At 43.6% G+C, this 22909-nt stretch overlaps 1 protein-coding gene across 3 annotated transcripts in view; it reads right to left on the bottom strand.

Annotated features, from left to right (window-relative positions):
• ACSL4 (acyl-CoA synthetase long chain family member 4) overlaps positions 1–20061 on the bottom strand; it is a 67738-nt gene extending 47677 nt beyond the window's left edge. For 2 of the 3 annotated variants that reach the window (XM_054996128.1, XM_054996132.1), the window contains exon 1: positions 16523–16589. The gene's annotated coding sequence lies outside the window, so the exon portion shown is untranslated. Of the gene's footprint in view, positions 1–16522; positions 16590–19984 lie in introns of those variants that run through there. The other variant, XM_054996129.1, reaches the window with a different exon arrangement.
• Between the last annotated feature and the right edge of the window lie 2848 nt (positions 20062–22909).

The following is a 22909-nucleotide window of genomic DNA, read 5'->3' as shown; positions in this document are numbered from 1 at the left end:
ACAGTACTGAAGGAATGTGGAGAATTACCATCTCACCATTCTGCTTATCTTGTCAAAAGGTAACTTGGAGTTAAAGGCTGCAGAAGAGGTTCCTTCTCTCAGAATATGCTGTGATATTATTTTAGTGGCTATTTATCATGAGATGTGTAGGCTAACTTGAAGCAACATTTGAACCACCTGCTTAGTTACCCCTTGAAGATACCTTCTTCCCTACATGAAAAGGCCACAAAAAGAAATCCCAACTTCCAATTGCTGCAAACTGAAGAGCTCAAGAGTATGCTTGCTTCCTTGTAGCAAAAGGAGAACAAACCACAGCTCCTGAGCTACATGACATAGGGAATTCATTTAAGCAAGGCCAAGGATTCATTTGTAGCACCATTTTGCCTCTGCGAAAGGCACACATGCTAGAATGAACCAACAGAGCATCTGGCTTCGAAACTCTACAGGCAGTGATTACCATAATCAGAAACAAAGTCTTGGAGTCAGACATTCCAAGGATACTTCCCTCAGAGATTCAAATGCATGGGCCTTGAGATCCTAAAGGATCATGAAGACGGCACCCTGGAAATCTATGTAATCCAACAAGAGTCCTTTAAGGAATTCCTTTATGTGTGAATGACAAGCAAGCAATGCCCAACACACCTGCTACTTGCCTATATAATAATTTGGTTGTAATCCCTAGTTTAATCCTGATTAGTTTAACCCTGTAGCAATCAAGTTTCCAATGACTTGAGTATTTCTGCTTACACCAATGGATGAAGGCCTTCTATGATGTATGCATGTGATGGATGTTTTATGAGATGTGAACATTATTCTTACGTCTTTGTCTGCGTATACCATCCTCCTAAGGCACTCTCCTAAGGAATCCTCCTAAGGCTCAATTAATGTACCTCACAGGATTATTGTGAAGATAAAATGGACGGGGGAACCAGGTACTCCACCCCAAGTTTCCTGGAAAAGCAAGATGCAAATAAATACATTTTATATAAATCCAAGTGGTTAGAAAGAACTATTCCTGACTCAAGTGATGAGAGCGTTCATGGATCAGAATATTATTCTGACTGTTGTACCCAACAGGCTGGAAAACCATAGCCTCTTGTACTAGGTGGGGCCCCACAGTTAGAAAGCAACACTCCAACTTAAGTGCTGATCATGCAAGGAATTAGTGAACACAAGGCAAGGCATACAGCAGGTTCTGATGTCCAGCTGCTCTGCTTCTTAACATCCATATTTGACAAACACCCAACCTTTTCATTTTCAGAGAGGGCAAAGAGATCAACTTTGACAGTTCTGAATCCAAGAACACTCTTATTGAAGCTTCTCTACTTTAGGCTCCAATCCCCCTGATCAATACACTGACAATTCAACCAATCTAACTGCACCTCACTGATATTAAAGAGCTCAGATGCCACTCTGCCCACTCCCCAAAACTTGTCACTTCTTGCTGGAAAGGTTGCATCTGGTCCCACCTGCCAACTTATGTGAGCTTCTGCAGTTATTCTGTCAGTTCTTATCAGAACTTGCATGTAATACTACAATCCTCAACTTCTGTGTTCTTTCTGGTCATAAGAAAGATACTTTTCCTTTATGTATGTATCCCAGATGGAGGAGGTGCTGCAAGGAAGACAGGGCACTGTTCTCCAGGTTGAAGATGATAAGTCTCCTGAGGCTGCAACATCGATGTCTCCTCAGCCTCTTTCCCTGGTCAGTGAATGGCCAGCAATTTTCCATTCTTCATGAGTAGTATAAAAAATAGCATATATTCCAGTACACCATTCTTGTGATGGCACTGGTTCTTTTTGTTTGCCAGGAGGCATTTGATGACCCTTGCTGTTTGTCCAGTCTTGAGTAATTTGGAGAGGGAAGAACCTGTTTGGTGGCACTTTCTAGAGCTCTGTGGAATCTCCTGCTCCTGGAGAAATTCCTATGGACTCCCCTCACACTGCGTAATCCTGGAATCATTTCTGGCCTGCTGACCTCTTCCTCCTCTGTTCCCACAATACTGATTCTATTCCATATTGAACGTTTAAAACCTGAAACCACAGGAGAATCCCTTGTGGACAGAACTAGAGAAAAGGCTGCAACATGGGTCCTAAGCTTAGAGGAAGGCTGTCTCACCATCTTCTTATCCTCAGTTTCCAACAGGATACTATCCAAGTTTTTTTCTGAATAGTTTACCCTCTAAGAATGAGGAGATGGCTAGACTGGCTTTGGATAAATATTTACCTGCTAGTTCTTTAGCCTGAAGTTGCACTTGCTGCTGCACTACAAGCATCTCCCATGAAGATGGTACCTTAGATAACTTTTGTAACCCTTCATTCACTTTGTTGTTGTCTGCTATTACTTTATTATTATCTGCAGAGAGTGATGCTAGTAATTTCTTTGTTCACTTGTTTGTTGCTGTAGTAAAACATGAAGAGACTACCAATGCCAGAATGGCAAAGGCCTCTTGGGTCTTGTGAAGGACAAATCTGTTTCCTTGATCTGTAGAGTTTATGAAGGTACCCTCTCCAACTTTAGGGAGAACTTCCTCAGGGACTACTGAAGCAACTGGATCATCAACCAACGAAGTGAATTTTATCAAAACTTCTTTTGGTTTAGATGTTCTGGATGAATTTTCTTCCAAGACTTATTAGACAGAGATTAGTATTTTCCTCCTTAGTGGTTGACTCAAAAAAGTGAACAACCCTCATTCCTTCCTTCTCTTTAGGGACAACCTCTCTAGATCCATTTGTCAGGCCCTGAGGGGGGTGGGGGGGTCCATCAATCCCTTGAGTTTTAAAACTGTTGACTGTCATCAAAAGAACTCCTCAGATACCTCCCCGCCCAAGCCTGGATCAGGCACTTCTGATTTCGGTAGCAATATTAAGCTCCCTTTGGGGTCTTGGCTTTGGTTGGCTAGAACCTTCTTGGCCTTAAAAGGCTGAACTGTAGGTGCATGGGACTAAGCATTCAAAGTGCTCAAATTTCCTGCAGGTCAACAGCCTTGAAAAGTTCTACAACGGTTCCTGATTATATGTATGTGTGTATGGAAACTGCATCTACTACCATTGCTCTGCTTAAGGTCAGCCTCAAACTCAAGCACTTTAGCACTATAAAGTGGTTTTAGGGGAGGGAGGGGGAAAATAAAGATATTTCCTTTTTGTGGTTAACCAGTTACATAATTTGATATGATCATTACTGGGAAATGGCTAAGAAAGTTGAGTACTTACAATTCGTACATACAGAGAATTGTGTAATCATAGATTAACAGTTTTGTTTATAATGATTAAGTTGCAAAAATCATAGCATTTGTATAAAGGGTGCAGGCTTTCTGCAAAAAGTGCACACTGCAGCTCACAGCAATTTTAGTTGCAAAAAATTATACAACAGAAATAACATGGCACTTATTCAGCAGCAATGCACTTCCTGTAGGAAAAGCACACACATTTCTCAATGGTGCCCTATAATAACCTTTCTGACTAAGAAAGGTTATAAACCAGTTACTGAGAAAATTTAAAACAGCTTTACACTCCACAAGAAGCTAAGTAACCACAACACACAGGATAAAATAGTAAAAGAAGGTTTCCAGGCCAGGCAGCAGAGCTGAAACATTCTAGACCACCATTTAACCTGACTTTCCTAGTTTATATTAACAGAGAGATCCTTACTTAGAATCCTACTCAGATCTATTCAGCAGGGCTTACTCCCAGGAAAATGTTCTCAGGATTGTACAGATCGGACCTTTGGACACTTACTGAGAAGGGTCCTTCTCCTCTGAGGACAGGAGGACATCTTGGGTGTTTCCCTTCGCCCAATCAGGGAGACAGGAAGTTGATTTTTTCTTCCTCTTCCTGTTGGCGTCTGGAACACCCTGCTCTCCAGTTCGGGTGACTCCAAACAGCAGTAAAGAATCCACTAGTCTCCATCCTAGAGCTACAGCAAAAACCCTATTTCAGGGAAAATACTGAGTTATCAGAAAGCGAAAATAAACATATAGACTCAAGACTATAGAAAAAGGCATTGGTATAGAGAGGGAAAGAACAAATGATGCAGGAATAGGTAGTAACAGATAGAAAGACAAGAACTCTGGGAGGGCAAGATGTCCTCCTATCCTCAGAGGAGAAGGACCCTTCTCGGTAAGTGTCCAAAGGTCCGTTCTCCCTCTGAGGCGGAGGACATCTTGGGTGCTCCCAAAGCAGTTACGTTCTACAGGGTGGGGTGAAGTTCTCGTCCTGCATCACATGTTGCAAAACCCTCCTGCCGAATGCGGCGTCTGCTGAGTCGTAGAGGTTCAACTTGTAATGTCTGACGAATGTGGAAATAGTAGACCATGTGGCAGCTTTACAGATTTCTTCCACTGAAGCACTGTTGTGGAGAGCAGCATTGGTTGCTGCGTTTCTAATTGAGTGTGCTGTGATTCCTTGTGGGATGTCCCTGTTGCAGGCTTTATAGGCCTCCATTATGCATGTCCGGATACTCCTACCAATCATTGCCGTGGACATTTTCTTGCCCACGTTAGGTGGAGACGTGTTGATGAACAGGGAATCTGATCTCCTTAAAGTTTCAGTCCTAGTCAAATAGATCTTGATGGCGTGCTTCACGTCTAAAGTATGCCACTCCCTCTCTTTGGGATGCAATGGATTGGGGCAGAAGGATGGTAAGTTGATCTCCTGAGATCTGTGGAATCTTGAGATATTTTTGGGTAGAAAAGCGGGGTCTGTGCACAAAACCACCTTATCTATATGGAAGTCACAAAGTCCAGGCTTGACAGAAAGGGCCCCAAGCTCGGAAATCCTTCTGGCCGAGGTGATGGCCACCAAAAAAATAGTCTTTAATTTCAGCCATCTCATAGGGACCTCCCGCAAAAGTTCGAAAGGCGTCTTGGTCAACGCCGAGAGGACTATGTGTAGCCTCCATGTAGGAAAACGATGCATCACTGGAGGGCTCAGGAGAGAGGCTCCTCGCAGGAAACGGTGTATATGTGGGTGCTTAGATAAACTGATCCCGTCCACCATTGGGACCACCGACGACAGTGCCACTACCTGTTTGCGTAAGGTGGCCGGTTTTAGCCCCGAGTCCAGTCCTTCTTGGAGAAAAACCAGGATAGAATTTAGTTGTGGTCGTAAATGGTCAGTCTTTTTTCTCTTTGCTCATCTAATGAAGGCTTTCCAGGCCGTGTTGTAGATCCTCGTAGTTGATTTCTTTCTAGAAGAGAGCATGTTTGAACCACTTGCAAAGAATACCCTAACCTGGATAGAGTGCCTCTCAATTGCCAAGCGGTCAGACACATCCAGTCCGGATCGGGATGGAGAATTGGACCTTGATGGAGTATGTCCGGTGCCAACGGTAGTCTGAACAGAGGTAGCACTGCTAGAGACTGTAGGGCCAAAAACCAAGGTCTCCTTGGCCACCATGGAGCTATTACTATCACTTCTGCGTCCGAATCTGCTATTCTCCGCAACAGCTTCAGTAGGACTGGGAGTGGTGGAAATGCATACAGAAGTCCCTCTGGCCAGGGGGCCGATAGTGCATTGGTCCCTTCTGCTAGAGGGTGGAAGTACCTCGACAGGAATCGCGGTGTCTGACGGTTCAAGTGGGTTGCGAACAAGTCCATCACTGGATGACCAAATCTGTCCGTGACTGAGCGAAATATTTCCCGTTTGAGGGACCACTCCCCCGGCTGAATGGATTGGCAACTCAGCCAGTCGGCCTGTAAGTTGGCTGTTCCCTTGATATGTTCCGCCTGAATGGAGGCTAGACGAGTCTCTGCCCATGAAATGATCTTTATCGCCTCGTTGTGAAGTCTGGAAGACCTGGAACCCCCGTTTGTTTATGTAGGTCTTGGCGGAGACATTGTCTGTCCTTATCAGGATGTGCTTGCCCAGGATCGTGGTGGAGAAATGTGTCAGGGCTAATCGAATCGCCCTGATTTCCAGTAAATTGATAGGAAGTTGAGATTCCTCTTTTGACCAAAGGCCTTGCGCCGGATGTCCGTCCAGTGTCGCTCTCCAGCCCGACAAACTTGCATCCATGAACAATTGTATCGTCCGAGGGTTGGGGAAGGATTTGCCTTGTCGTAGGTTGGAGTCCCTGGTCCACCATCTGAGGCTCTCCTTGACTCTCCAAGGCACTCTGACAAGACAATCAGACTTGGACATAATTTGGAATTAATAGGGCCGAAGAAGGTTGAGAAGAGCTCGGGAATGGAGACAGCCCCAGTAGATGGCCTCGCAAGCTGCTACTAATGTGCCCATCAACTTGGCCAGCTTCAGTAGGCACGTTGAACGACCTTGAATCACGGACTTGACCAACTCCTTGGTTTCGAGGATCTTCTCCTGGGGAAGGAGGATGAGGCCTTTCTTTGTATCTATTATTTTTTTTTTTAGAAAACTTTTATTAGGTGAGAATATTAATATACAACTTTCAAATAGTATCTCATTATCCTTTCCCCCACCCTTTCCCTCCCCCCCCTTTTCCAAGACTTACAACAGCTTTCCAACCCTATAGCCTAATCTATTCCCAATCTGTCCCCTTTTTCTGTAACTCCTTATCTCATGTTTACTTACTTTTTTATTCAACTAAGCCCTATGTATTAACTTCAAAAATATTGTTATAAACTTAAAATCTATTATCTATTACTTTATATTAGCTCCACATATATTTAAATTTAAACTAACTAACAGTCGGATAAAATATCTACTTTAGTAATTCTAACAATATCTATTAACTCTAAGTCCACTTACATTTGGGCTAACAATTAGCTAATACTTCTCTTCATATGGTAAAGACTCTATCTCTTCTAATAACAAATCCATTCTAATAATTTTCAAATTGCCATAATTCCCCCTTTACGTCCCACTTCCTTTCTAAATATGTTTTCAATCTTCCCCAGTCCATAAAAAATTCCGCTGGATTCTGATCTCTCAGCTTCCTTGTCATTTTATCCATTTCCGCCATGGACAGCAATTTATGCATCCAATCTTCAATAGTTGGTATTTCTTGCACCTTCCATTTTTGCGCATATAAAAGTCTTGCTGCCGTCGTCATATAAAATAGTAATGTTCGGTATTGAGTAGGAACATCTTCCATGCTTAAGTTCAATAGCAATAGTTCTGGGTTCTTCTTTATCTTTGTATCTATTATCATCCTGAGATGGTGGAGTCTCCGTGATGGTGAAATGGAGCACTTTTCCACGTTTATCAGGAATCCGTATGCCTGGAGACAATGAATCACTGACCACGTGTTGGGTGGCCTTTTCTCTGGAGCTTGCCCGTATGAGAATGTCGTCCAGGTACGGGTGGACATGTATCCCCGACTCCCAGAGTCAAACTATGGGGTTGATCAAAATCTTGGAAAATACCCTGGGAGCGGTGGCAAGGCCGAATGGAAGCGCTCTGAACTGGAAGTGATGTCCCATGATGCAGAATCTCAGAAATCGTCTGAATGGATAGGAATGTGCAAGTAAGCCTCGGTGAGGTCATAAAGTCCCCAGAGCGTAGGGCCTCTAAGATGGAGCGTAGTGTTTCCATTCTGAAATGTTTCAACTGAATGAACTGATTTACAAACTTTAGGTCCAGTATCGCTGTCCAATCTCCATTTTTCTTTGGAACAGTAAAGAAGATGGAGTAGACCCCAAGACCAGCCTCTTGATGGCTGACCGGTTCTATTGCTTTGATGTCCAGAAGATGTTGAAGAGCCTTGAGAGTGATCTGTTTTCTTTGTGAGTCCTTCCGGAGCGGTGACCTGATGAATCAATCCGGTGGGAGGGATTTGAATTCAATGACGTATCCCTGAGAGTCTACTTTGGTGGCCCATGTGTCTGACTGTGACTCCTCCCAAATCTGATGAAAACATTGTAGTCTCCCTCCCACCGGGACCTGATCCGAGTCAGGACTTCGGGGCTTTGGGGTCAAACCCCTGTCTGTCCCCTCTGTGTTGCTGTGTCTTGTAGGGTCTGGACCCAAAGGGGCCTTTTTTCTGGCCGGACTTGGACGGATTCCAGAAAGGTCGTCTGTTTTCTTGACGAAATTTGGGTAAGGTATGCTGAGATCGAAAGGACTGAGAGCTGTAGGCGCGTCTGTCCGTTCTTTTCAGAGTCTTTGGGAGTGCCCTTTTCTTATCGCGGGTCTCCATCAGCACTTTGTCCAGAGCCTGTCCAAACAACTTGTCACCTTGAAAAGGGTAGGCCATCAGAATGAATTTTGAGTGCAAATCTGCTGGCCAAGCTCTTAGCCACAGAAGCCGTCTGGCTGCAGTCATAGACGCTATTGCCCTGGAAGAGAAGATCAAGGCCTCTAGAGTGGCGTCTGCAGCAAAAGTGTTGACCTTTAGACTCCTGTTGGCTCCCTCCAACAGGCGCCTGTGATTACCTGGTAGGAGTTGAATAAGCTTACGTATCCATACCACTGCTGCTCTGGAAACGATAGAGGCAGAAGACGCAGCTCTGATTGCCATTGCCGATGCCTCGTGTGCCCGTCTGAGTGCGGTCTCCGCTTTTCTATCCAGATTATCTCTGACGGAGCCTTGACCATCTTCTTCCAGCAAGCCAGCGGACTGGAGGGCTACCATGGGTGCGTCAATCTTAGGTACCTGCAGAAACTCATTAGTAAAAGACAGTAAGGCATACAGTTTTTTAACTGAACTGTGATATTGTTTGGTGGCTGCTGGGGCCATCCATTCTGCCCTTAACTGCCTTTCAAAATATTCAGGAAAGGGAAAAACCCTTTCTGATGTGGTATCCCTTGGAAAGAACTCCCTACACCCTTTAGGCCTGGAAGATCCCCTGTCTGATTTGGGATCCTCCTCTCCCCCTTTGGAGGATTCCTGGAGTTCCAATGCTGCCAGAGTTTTAGAGAGTAAATATTGGTAGTCCTCTACCTTGAACAGTCTATTGGGCTGTTCGGGGATGGACACCTCTTCTTCCTCCTCCTCAGAAAGAAACTCTCCTTCATCCCTCTCCTCGCTATCTGAGGACGATTCACTCCCCCAACGGTACCCGCTGTCCTTAGAGCAGACTGGGGTCGCTTTCTGAGCAGCTTTAGTTGGCCAGTGGACCTCAGTACGGCGCTGCTTACTGGGGGGGGGGGGGACTGAAGGATAAAGGACTGTTCACTGGGTGTCCTAGAAGAAGGCTGACAAAGCTTCACAAGCTCTTCCCTCATTGTCTGTCTCAGGAACATAAGGAAATCCCCATGCTGTAACTGCCCGATGTTGCCGGGTACGTTACCTGCCCTTGCTTCGCTGGTCTCGGCATCAGGAGGGGTCCAAACGGCCTGAGAAGTGCTCTCCGTGATGTCTCTCAGCAGGAGTATGGCAAGCACGTCTTTTGGAGCCGCGCGGGTAATGGTGCGAGTGCCGTCGCCTTTTCCCACCTTTTCTGCGGCTTTTCTTTTGGCGCCTTTTTCAACCTCCCGGCGTAGGCGCGTCGCGGATCCCGGCTCCTGAGATCTTCTGTGGTGCCTCTTTGAGGAGGTACATGGCTCGGTAGCCGGAAAGGTGCCAGGATTCCGTTCCAGCCCCAGGGGCTGGACGGTACTGGGACGTTCGCTCAGGTCTTCAGCCGGGACTGCCGCTGCCGAGGTCTCCTCCTCGGCGTCCATAAAGCTCCCTTCTGAATCCCTGGATTCCATCTCACTGCCGCCTCAGCGAGTAAAGCAGGGTAAGGGAGAAGAAGGTGAAATATAAAGGAAGGTGAGTATAGAAGATTAGTGTCAAGAGAGAAGAGGAAGTTAGCTGATAGATAAAGGTTGAAGAGGTAAGAAATTAAGACCAAGCCAGGAAGAAAGAGGCAGACAGGTCTGCCTATACGACTGCTCTCCCTGGAGGCAGAAAAAAACTGGAGAGCAGGGTGTTCCAGATGCCAACAGGAAGAGGAAGAAAAAATCAACTTCCTGCCTCCCTGATTGGGCGAAGGGAAACACCCAAGACGTCCTCCGCCTCAGAGGGAGAACACCGGGGCACAATGTGATTGATTCTGTCTCATTTAAACCTTATTGTTTTGCTAACAGTACATTACCTTAGCATAAATTTATCAATAAGATACTCAAGGAGGAATAATACATGACTATATTTCTATTTATCCTTCACATTAAAAAAAAGACATTTGTGGATCTTCCTGTTTAAAAATGGCCAGGCACAAAAGTTCATGAATTGAGTTTCATAAGCCCAGGGAAATATTTCCGAAATAATATGCCAAGCAGCAAGTTACTTCAGAAGTTGAGCTGTGACATCAGCCTCTAAGCAAAAAAATCTTTATTTTTACATTAGTTTTTGAAAACAAATCATGTGATTAAAAGGTTAGTTTATGATCATACATCAGCATTGCTAGAGGCCCATAAATTACCAATATCAATCATTTACAAGCTCTACACAAACAGACACAGATAATCATGACTGAATAGTAACTAAGGAAACGATTTCAGAAGCGGTAGGACATCTAACTAGAAACAGAACTGAGGAGTCTGATTGCAGATCTCCTGGCATCATGTGTAGTTTGGTAGCAAATAATTATAAATTAGTATGGCAATACTAGTTACCAGCAACACTAATTTTTATTTAAACGAAAAGGAGAGGAGATAACAGGAAACAGTCTTTGCATGCAGACTGCTTCACAATTTTGCAACACTTTATAGGAGACAAAGGCCAGTCTACACTATTCTATGTCAATTTATTAACAGGTGTGTCTATACAGCTCACAGGCTTTTAAACAACAGAATGTTATATAAAATACAAAAAATATATAAAATATAGGTTTAAAGATAAAAGTCAAATCCAAACCTCCAAGCTAAACCACCATATAGTATTCAAAAGCACACTAACTGATTAACAAAACTAAAATTCTCTTCTCCATTCTACATCAGATTTTGTTAGAAAATACTGCTGGGAAAGGGGGGGGGGAACTATTCCTACTCTGACCACCACACTTCAAATGGAAGTGGGGAGCATATGCCCTAAAATGAAAGGTGTAAAGAGTTACTATCAGCTTGAAACCTATCCTATCCTGCAGCTGGAACCCATTAAATCCTAAGGAAACTTGGTCTTTTCTTCCCTGCTCTTTTTTAATCAAAATGGAAAACAGTGATGCCCTTCTGAAATTATGACAAAGTGCAAACAGAAGTGTCAAATATCCAACCTTTCTTTGGTTTCTCTTTTTATGATTATGGAATTGAGAGGTAGGAGTCTCTCTTTGTATTCTGTTTGATATGAAACTAGAGGTCTGGTTATTTAAAACTGCCTTTTATATTTCCCTTTTTGAATGTTTTAGTACCGTTAACTGTGGCTCGACTGTTATCTCTATTTGGAGAGGCAATGCAGAACAACTTTAACAAATTGATTTTAGTTTTGTGGTCTGAACTCTTCAACTGTTTCAACCTTTGACTTGAATCTTACATCAGGGCATGCAGGAATTTAGTTTTAGTGTCAGAGCAACCTGGAGTTGTGGTGCTGGAAGCTCTGGGCAAGAGACCAACATTGTACATCAGTGTAAGATAAGAGTTTAGGTCTTAGTAAAACAAATATGACACAGTAATATGGTAGTTTGATCTGTGGACTTGACTTTCATGTATTCTGCCTCTTCCAGCTTGCTCACACACAATTTATTTGGAAAAGAGGGAGTATGTGAATTCTAGAAAAGGACAAGGTAGATAATTGAAAGATGAAGCAATCCAATTCCAAGAGTTGGTTCTTGTTATAAGTATATATAACCCAGAAACACAGGCTGCGTTCAGACATAACTTACTACAATTTGTGACAAGACCAAGCCTGAAATCTAAAGCAAGATTAAACAAACACTTTGAATACTGGGTGTAGGTTAACATATGCATGTGCAGGCACGCGCATGCGCACACGCACACACAATTAATTAAAGCACAAATATGGCTGTTCCAATAAATTGTAGTTAGACTGAAGACTTCCTAAGCCAGCACCATATCAGAGAATCATATCCATTCCACCCGCACCAAACTAGGAGTGTGCACAGGGAGGAGATTTGGGTTTCCCACTCCACCTCCCACCCACCCCTGCGGAAACCCCTCCACCCCCACCCACTTACCTGGCAGGAGGGTCTTCTTTGACAGCTGGGCAACGGACCACTGCCACTGTGGCGGCAGAACAAGGCTGCGGCGGCATGGAGCCAGACGGCTCGGCTCCTCTGCCGCTGCGCCGCTGCCTGAGCCTGCAGGGCGGTGGGAAAGGCCTCCTCCAGCCATTTCTGCCCCTCAATTGGCCCACAGCACAGCAGCGCCACAGCGGCCATTTGAGGGGCAGGAAGGGCTTTCTTTGCCTCCTCTGGCCCTTCCTGCCCACAGCCAATTGAGCGGCAGGAAGGGCCGGAGGCAGCGGCGGAAGCTCCAGCCTTCCCCACTGCTCCGCAGGCTCAGGCGGCGGCGTGGCGGCACTGCGGCAGAGGAGCCGGAGCCACTGTTGCCACTGACAAGGTAGGTAGGGGGGGTGGGGGGGATGATGTTTAAAGGGCCCCGCCACTGCTTGCAAGCAGCTTTCCGAAGCATTCCAAATGCTTTGGAAAACTTTGATTAGGGATTTCCGAATTGGGGCCAGCACATCCCTAATCTTTACGGATCAGGTCCAATTCGGGTAATTTACCCGAATCGGAAACCCGAAGTACACACCTCTACACCAAACTAAAGAAAGGGACACTGTTACAATTTGGTCCAACAGAAGATAACTGAAGCAAGGGAATGCCTTGTGTTTATGCTTGTGCACTGTTTGGTTCTATTCTGTGGTTGTTTTCCCACTGGCTAAACGCAGTGCCTGGCTGCTCTGAATGACAGTGGTCCCTTCTTCAATCACTGACATCAATGGCTTTAGAAGGATGGCACTGTCAGCCTGCTTAGAAATAGGTGGGCAGTCTGTCTTGGACGGGATCCACCTGAACAGGTTTGCAATTTGGGCTGCTTTTGGATCCAGTATTTTTCCTTGATGACTGCCAGGGTTAGAACTGCATTACTTATTCTACTAGCTGAGCCCCGTCCACGAAGATATCAATTTAGCCTCCATCATACATGTCATAATAATCTTGAGATCAGATATTTGCAATATATGGAGCTGCTTATGAAGACCAACTGGAAACATCAACCTTTCCAGAATGCAGAAGGTAGGTTGTTAATAAGAAGCCATGTTATACCAGTCCTCAAAGAGCTGCTTGGATTCCCATTTTTGGACACGATTCAAAGTGCAGGTATTGATTGAGCTTTAATCCCTAAACAACATGATTATCTAAAGGAACATTTTCACCAATTATGTTTTATGGTAACCACTGCTACCATAAGAAATATGACTAAAGGCAGCCATAGCCTTTGAAAGGTCTGGTGCCATGATATAGAACTCATCCCAGTAAATGCCATCACTTCAAAAGCAGGCATCTCTCTCTGAATGAGATGCCCTAGAACTAGAAACTGAATGTGTTATAAAACAGAAAATGTTAATATTTGGCATGTTTGTGAAAATTTAAGGTATAAATGTCTTAATTCTACATAAGAAAAATTACAACTATACACTATACTAAGAAGTTGTAAAGTGTTTCACCCTATATTACCATAACATATATATCTTATTTTTTTGTCTTCTGTGAGGTAGGAAAAAATAAAAGGTGAAAATAGAAAACAAATTCTGTAGTGAATAAAAGTGTATTCTTTGAACAGAAACATTCCCATACATCTGCTATAAAACTACAAGCATATTTGAATATTAAGTTAAACTTTATAACACTGAAAACACCGACCTCATAAACAAGTTCCTATACATTTGTAACAAGTTAAGAGCTTTTTAAAACAAGGGTTTTCTTAATCAACAGAAGAATATATTTCACAGAATTGTTTTCTCAGTGCCCCTCCAAATTCCAGAATTTTTCCATTGGAGGATTCCTTAAAAACACACACACACACCATTTTTAGCACTGGGCCTTCATATCTCTAATCATGGCTCACCAAGGACCGTAGCATTAGTTTAGCAGCTTTTCCCATTCACAGAGTGTTCCTCAGGGGCAAGAGATGTCCCAAGGGCTTCAGTATCTAGTTTTACATCTCTAGCTCCAAAATGGATTCCCCTGTTTTACAGAGTTGATTACGAAGTGCATGTTGAAGCCCTTATTTGGCAGGAGGAACACATGTACATCCCAATAATCAAAGAGCTCTGAATCATGTTCAGTATTGTTTACAAGTTTCCCGCTTGATACTCTTGCCTCTTTGTCTCTGTCACACACGCACACAAAACAATTAAAGTTATGTCAATTAAACTTCAAAAGCACAACTCCTTTCCCTATCCTTTTAGCTTGTGTAACTGTGCTAATATATAGTAGTCAGTTTTATAGTTCCAGGGATAACAGGTAAAATATAGTCGAATTTCACTAATGTAATCAAGGATTTCAAGAACAGTTAGAAACATCATTTTACTGTGTGGTAAAATTGTCAAATAGTTATATTTATTACAATACATTAAGCAATTTCTTCTAGTATCAAGCAACCCTAAATGCACAATTTGATCCCCTAGCACCAGTGATAGAAGCTTCACTAGTGAACAGCATTTGCATCCTTCATTTCTACATGTTCAGACTTGAATACCTTGTTATAGAAGTATGAATCCCATACCTGCAGGTACTCTATTTAGAACTGGAAATATGACAAATCAAATTCAACACTATTCTTCCCTGCCTCGATGCTTAGTTTAAAAATGGAGCACATTAGGATTGCTCATAGGGCAATCCTATGCGAACAAATCCAGAAACCTGGAAACAGAAAGTAAGTCAAAATGTGGGTTGGCCCTTTCAAACATTAACAGTCAAGAGGTGTGCTTTTATGTTTTTTTAAAAGCACTACTTTACCACTGTGATAGCTATGTGCTAAATACATTAAAAGCACAAAAGAACATTTAAAATGTATTTCTTTATGCACAATCCTTTAGCACAGACAATGCACATTCTGCTATATGCTTGCTCAAAGAATGATGGTCTCAATCATTCCCTGAGCAAGAGTAAAGCAGAATGTTCACATGCCATTTGACTTGCTTAATGTAAACAGAATCTCTCTGCCAAACTTCCAACCCTTCGCCGTCCAGAACTATGAATGTGTAAGGCATAAAACAAAACAAGGAAAAAGTTTGCATGTTTCATGCTAGTAGGATCAGACCATCCCCTAGAAAAAGAGAAGTATTAATTAGTTTGCACAGGCATTCTAGGAAGTGAAATGCCTATAATGTTACAAAGTAGTAACAGTTACTCAGAACAAGCTAGAAGCAACCACCTCATCTAAAACCAAGAGCACCATGAAGCTATTGTTAACCCAGCTCTCTTGCAGGAACTGACTTTTACACTCAAATTTCCTTTCCATTGAGCCAGCCAAACTGAAAACAAAATCTTGAGACTACATACTCATATAAACAACTAAATATGTAATGGAAAGTTACACAGACATGTCAGACCTTTAATGCACAGCTAATATTATATCCTGGAATGTTCCCTTCAGAGAACAGACAGGAGCATTTAAAATTTCATTTCAATATTCAACAGAAATTGTACTCAAATCCCAAACATTTCCATTGATTTAAGAGGCTTAGAATAGTTGTGCTATAATAGCAAGGAATAGTGCACAGTACAGAAATATTTAGTTAAGCAGTTATCTTCCTAGATTTTGGGAGATGTAGAGAAGAGAGTTTAATGCACTGATGTCCCTATCAATGATTTAACTAAAATAGGCCTATTCTTAAAACAGCCTTTCTTCGCCTAACCGAATTCATCATATAGCCTAATAATTTGGATTTTTATCTGAATTCAACAAGAATGGAAAAAATGTGCAACATTTTATTATGCTTACCAGTGTATACATATATAATTATGTATATATGAACCAGCAAATTTCCAAATTAGGTTATCACAATGTTAATTTTATTTGCTGCTCTCATACAAAACTTTGGCCAGGGAAAAATATTTGATAGTTTAGTATGGAATCACACAATATATTATTCACCAACTGAAACCAAAGGGAAGAGAAAAACATCTTATAAATTTCTTTATTCTTTATTTACTCTAATCAAAAACTATTTTTTATGAATGGCAGGAAAGGAAAAGGAGAACTGGATATGTTTGTTACCTTAAAAAGTGAAATTCAGGTCAAACTTACATAACAGTGATGGGGGAAAAACCCTGACTTAATAAACTGCAATGATTTCTATATATCAAGAAGTAACAACTGTTTCTTCTTTTTTTTTCCTGCTAAGCTAACATATGTTGGGGTGACAGTCCTCCCAAAACAGCTCTAAAACTGAGAAACTGAGCAAAAATAAATGTTCCATAATTCAGCAATGTAAGATGTCAAATATATATTACACAACTCTTTGATTCCCTAAAATGTTCAGATAATTGCTACAATATCTACAAATTAGCTAATGACTTTAATACATATATCACAATACAATATACAATACATATATCATAATGAAAAAGCTTTCTTTTAAATCAGATTTTTTAAAAGTGCTACATGCACATATATTTTTCTAAGACAGCATAAAATATAGTCGATTTATCTTTTACCTGAAAAGGGAGAACATACTCATGCATTTTGCTTATCATGACAAGCTCCATAAAATATGTAGCCTTGGATGCTGCTAAGAGGCGAATCACATTTTCCTGTTTTTTTTTCTTGTTACATCAGCATCAGGCCACATTCAGAGCCCAGCCTCCTGAGCTGCGTCTAAGGAAGGGGGCGTGAGAGGAAGGAGATTATGCTGCTTGAGCACCAAGGGACCAGAGAGAGTCATCTGGCCAGAATCCAGAAAGTTGCTACTGATCCAAGCCAATGGCCACAAAGAACACCTTACTTCCCATTCAGCCACTGGAAAGAAGATGCTCCTGCTGGACAAAGGCCAGAATCAGCTACAAAAAGATGCGGCAAAACTGCTTTTGTTTTCAGCTTCCAGAGAGGAGATCATAATGTGCACTGCCTCTAAGAGGACAAAGTTTAAACATCTGTGAATGTATTCAGACAATACAATAAATGTAACAAACGGGGGAGAAGAGGGGACGGGGAGATGAGGGAAAGTATGAATTACAGAAAGGCAACAATAACGGTGCTGAGTATGTGCTGTAATAAGCCACCTGCTTTGCATACTTCATCCATCACCTGAGGCACAAGAGACGGCAAAATGCCAAGAGCTTTCCAAGTCTAAGTACATTTCCCACAGAGCTACAGTTACACTTCATCACACACACAAACATATTCATTGTGGAGACGTGTATAAAAGTCTGTTCTTGCAGTCACAATAAGTACAATATGTTTCTATATATTTACCTCAAGGATACCAGGATCATTTCAAGTCACCTTGAAACAAGCTGCACCACCTCAAATTTGAGGCATCAGCCCAGATGGGTAAACATATGCTCACCCAGGAATTGGCTGATTTACTTCATTTATACCTTTCCTTTCTCCACAGAGGGCCCCCAAAGTAGCTTACTGTCACCCTCACAACAACCCTGTGAGGTAGGTTAGGCTGAGAGTGTGTGACTAGCCCAAGGTAACTGCAAGCTTCCATGGCAGAGCAGGGAGTAAAACCTGGGTCTCCCAGATCCTAGTCCAGCACTCTAAACAGTACGCCACACAGGCTCTCAAAAAGCAAGATATAAGCCTACCTCACCCCAAGCATCATTAACTGTTGGTTAACACATGCTTTTTCTCCACTGAATCCTCTACATTTCATTTCAGTTTTGTTCGCAAGCATTTCGCCCCAGACAGCTGTTCTATACTCTGCTGAAAACCTTCAGAACCATCTCCCTCCCTCTTTTCCCCTTCTAATCCTTTCTGTCTTATTCAGTTCTTTAATCATTTTTCCTTGAAGTCCATAAATTTTAGAAAAGGGTTGTATGAGATTCCCAAGATTGGTAGTTTTCAGAAAACAGAAATAGTTTCCTGGGTGAGGGGGAGGCATATTATCAAATTTAAGACTATGCCCTTTTCACTGACCAGGGCAGAAATACAATGGGGCTGTTCTATAGTAGCTACATTTGTTTATTATCTTGTCTCTCCCAATCTATATTTAAGCATGTGCTTACCTTAATTACAACAATGGCAGACCAGGGGCTCCCAATCTTGTCAAACCTGTCAGTAATTTTGGAATTCTGAAAGAAGCAGCTGGTGCCACAACAAAATGGCTGCTGTGATGGGGAGTGGGGGGTCCAATTGCACAACTTTTGGAAGTTCCACAAACTGGAGCAAATATTTGGGTGGAAGCAGCTTACCATAGGGCTTCAAAGCTGTAACATCTCTCCTTGTTCACATAAATTCCATCCCATCCAATGCTACAAAAAGAAGTCAGATGCACCCTTTCTCTCAGGTGAAATATCTTTGACTCCTCCCTCTCCTGAGGAAATGATTCCAGTGGAATGTAGTATGGCAGAGCAGGTATAATTTACCACTGCCTACAAGCAGCACCTAAATATATACATGTGTATATATGTTAGAGCTACACTGTCTACCAGATTAACATACCACAAAATATTTTGATCAATTAAAATGGTGCTTGATGTTTTAAATTTTTTTACTATGTTTAATACAAGAACTTATAAAATGGCAACCATTATCTTAAAGGAGGTATTCCTTCAGATGTTGAAGAAAATAAGGAATGCCTCTTCTAAGAAAGCTATTTCAGGTGGGTAGCCACATAGGTCTTCAGCAGAACAAGATTTGAGTCCAGTAGCACCTTAAAGACCAATTAGATTTCCAGGGTATGAGCTTTGTAGAAAGCTTTGACTTGAAAGTTCATACCCTGGAAATCTAGTTTGTCTTTAAAGTGCTACTAGATCCAAATCTTACTTTAATAAGTCTGTTGTGAGCACCCATATGCTGTCATATTATCCAGTTTGCCAATGATGGGTTCCCACAGGCATGTCTGAAATTGTAGATTAAACGTAGGGTTTTAGCTATCCATACAAAACCTACATATGCCCTATCGGGTGACATGCCAATTCTCTCACACTCTGTGGGTAGAAAAGGAAGGAACCCACATACGCCTCAAGTAGATGATAAGTCTATTTCAGAAGGGCTCATTCATCTATCTGAAGAAGTGAGCTGTGACTCACAAAAGCTCACACCCTACCACAAATGTTGATAGTCTTATAGGTGCTACTGGACTCTGGCTCTTTTCTAATGCTACAGACAGACTAACACGGCTACCCATCTTGATCTACCTCAAGTAGAAGACAGTCTATTATCAGAATGACCTATTCATATAAAGTTAGTTTCAGGTGGGCCGCTGTATTGGTCTGTAATAGAAGAGCAGTATTGGAGTCCAGTGGCACTTTAGGGACCAGCAAGACTTTCGGGGTATGAGCTCCGTTTGTCAGATGCATGGATCATGGCTGTCCAAAGATAGCTTTGGGGCACAGTTTCTGCATGTGCTTTTGTCTTGGGGGCAGCCCACTCGGCAGCAGTTAGCACAAGAACCGACTTCGGGGCGGGAACCAGCGTAGATCCACTTGGACTCTGGACAGCTCACCCCCTGGACATCCAGGTGGTCTCTCAAGGGCCACCCTGGACCCGAATCTCGCTCATATAAAAGCCTGCGTGGGTAACGACGCACACAGGCGCACGGGCATCCCTCTCGGCATGGGCAGGTCCATCGCCACGCGCGCCCTCTCATGCCGCCCTTCCTCGAGAGCGCTCGGGGCGGCCTACGCGGTTCTCCTCTCCCCACTTTACAAGCACCCTGCGAGGTAGGCTGGATGGACAAAGACCGACCAGCCCAAGGTCACCCGCCGGACCCGGAGCCATCCAGCGCCCGTACGAGCGCGGGAAGGGGCGGTCCGCATTCTCACGAGCAGGCGAAGCAGCGCCAACGACCCCAGCCTCAGGCCGGGGGGGGGGGCGCGCCCTTCCCTCCCGCTCGCACGCACGAAGCCTGTGAGGGGAGAAGCCCTCCGCATCCCTCCCGCCGCCCAGAAACGGAGGGCGGATGAAGCGCGCGGCCCTTTCCCTCGCCCGGCCAGGCCCGCGCCGCTCACCTCGTCTCCCAGCCCCGAAGCTCCAACCGCCTCCGCCTCACGCGCCGGTTCCGTTGCCGCCTCGCGCGGTTTAAAATGGCTGAGAGGAGAGCGAGGGGGAGGGGGGCTGTCCAGGCCGAGGGGGGAGGGGGGCCGCTGCTCTGGCCAATCCGAAGCCGGCTCGGATGATTGACGCAAGCGGCGGTCCCGGGGGGAAGGGGGGCCATGCCGGCGCTGAGGGGAAGAAGGGAGAGAAAGGGGGGAGGGATGGCCCCCGGGCCGGACCGAGAGGCGACGCGGGCGATGAGAGGCCGGGCAGGAAGGGAGGCTTGGCAACCACAGACTCGCACCTTGAAGAGGGGGAGAACCAAGACAATACCTCGCTCTCTGTTGTGCGTGGCGTGTGCGTGAGCGTCTGAGATATATGCAGAAAAGAGCCAGAGTCCAGTAGCACCTATCAGACTAACAACATTTGGGGTAGGGTATGCGCTTTTGTGAGGCATCTGAAGGAGTGAGCGATGGCTCACGAAAGCTCATACCCTACCACAAATGTTAGTCTTATAGGTGCTATAGGTGCAACTCTTTTCTACTGCCACAGACAGACTAACATGGGTACCCATGAGATATATGTGCGTGTGAGAACTGAGAATTGAGAAAGAACCAAGACTATAGCCCTCCATTTTATTCTCTCTCTCTTTCTCACAGACACACACACACGTGTGTGTTGTGTGTGTACCACACACATATCTCAGTCGCTCACTCACATATCACACACACATCTCAGTCACTCTCACACACACATATCTCAATAACTTAGAAACACTCTCTCTCTCTCTCTCTCTCTCTCTCTCTGTGTGTGTGTGTCACCGAGAGATCTCTGTCGTTTGGTGCTACACCTCTGAAGATGCCAGCCACAGCTGCTGGAGAAACGCCAGGAACTACAACACCAAGACCACGGCTATACAGCCCGGAAAATCCACAGCAACACACACACCCATCACACAAACCCTAAATACAGCCATACATGTGTTGGTCTGCAGTCAAAGAGCAAGATCCAGGTCCAGTAGCACCTTAAAGACCAACTAGATTTCCAAGAGAGAAAAGAGCAAGAGTCCAGTAGCATCTATAAGACTAATAAAATGTATGGGAGGATATGAGCTTTCGTGAGTCACTGCTCAGTTCTTCAGATACTGCTCTCTGAAGAAGTGAGCTGTGACTCACAAAAGCTCATACCCTACCACAACTGTTGTTAGTCATATAGGTGCTACTGTACTCTGGCTCTTTTCTAATGCTACAGACGGGCTAATAGGGCTACCCATCTTGATAGATTTCCAAGGTGTGAGCTTTCCAGAGTCAGAGCGCATATGCATGGATGTCTTTTGGAGAAGAGGTATAATACGCATGTCCATGTATAAATTATGTACTTATTATTTGTATTCTATACAGATACAGATACACATGCACATTATTTATACATAGAGTTGTGTATATGTAAGAAATAGTAGAAGCATGAATCCTTATATGCAGACACATATAAGGGTATATGGATAATGTGTGTAAAATACATGAATGTGTGTTTATCATTTAGTTATTTATACCCTGCTTTTCTCCCAAACAGACTCAAAAGTTGTAATGACATCATTCTTCCCTCAGTTATATCCTCACAACAACACCCCTGTGAGGTAGGCTAGACTGAGCGAGGGAGGCTGAGAGAGAGAGTGACCGGTCCAGGGTCACCCACAGAACTTACACGGCAGAGTGAGGTTTGCAAACTGGGTCTCCCAGACCTTAAGCCAACGTTGCATTGAGAATAACAATGAAGAACTTCTACATATGCACCTACAAACCAACAGTAGCAAAGTGAGGAGGGCATGGGGGTGGAAGATGAGATTTTACCTTGTATAGTTCTACTAGATAAAACTGAGAACTGTCATATTGTTTCCAGCTCTGGAAATCACAAAGGGACAAGAAATGCACCCTCCCCTCATTTCCAGGGCTAATAATAGCTCAGAGAGGGCATTAGTTCCAATTAACAAAACTGCATGGGAAAGAAAGGTTAAACTCTCCCCCCACCCCCCAAAAAACACACACACACCATAGCCTCAATCTGAATTGTTGGACCTTTCCCACTGCTGCAGTTGTCTTTAAAAACTGCTGGGAACATCTGGTGGTTTGGCCCTATGAAAACACCCAATCGCTTGAAACTTTTAGAAATCTAATCAAGAAACTGGAAATGCTGTAATAAAAGTGGAAATGATGGAACCTGAAGAAGCAACTGCAATCAGAAAACTGATTTCTTTGACTAAGATGCACATAGTTAAACTATAAAAATGATTTTTTCCCATTGATTTCAAAGGGTCTTTGTTGCGCCATAATCATTTTCAAGGTCTGGATCAAAGCGCCTAAGATGGCCTTCAAAATGACCTCATGGATATGGGTATGAAATGTTAGTGAGGCATGGCACAGAACAACTCTGTGCAAGCGTGCCACTGCCATTACTTGCAACCTTGACCCTTCCCATGATTTATCCCTTCCTCTTCTTTCAGTTTTAAGAGGTAACCATATTTGGTGGGGGACTACAGAACTGGCTTTTCTGGGAGGAATAGTGTACATACAAGATAAAATCAGATAAGGAGGGAAAAGATGCTGCCAGCAGCCCTTCCTTTTTGTGCTGTACACAACATAAAGGAGAAGACACTTCTTCCCCCTCCCTGCCCCCGACACTGTTCAAAGTTCACAACAGCCACAGTTCCTGTTCTGACCACATGTTAAAAAGACCAGTCAGCCCTCCTGGCAGTGGGGAGTTTTAGTGATTCTAAGGAGAACAAGACTGAAGTTCCATTGAAATCTGCAGGATGAAATTCCAAGTAAATGAGTTGGAATGATGTGGCAAATATTTCCTAGAAAATACCAGGTGCAAATTTTGTGTCTCTTCAAGGTTTGAGC

Source organism: Eublepharis macularius, chromosome 13 (genome assembly GCF_028583425.1).
Source record: "Eublepharis macularius isolate TG4126 chromosome 13, MPM_Emac_v1.0, whole genome shotgun sequence".
Classification (NCBI taxonomy): domain Eukaryota; kingdom Metazoa; phylum Chordata; class Lepidosauria; order Squamata; family Eublepharidae; genus Eublepharis; species Eublepharis macularius.
Note: the sequence above shows the minus strand (reverse complement) of the source record. Positions and strands in the feature narration are given on the sequence as shown.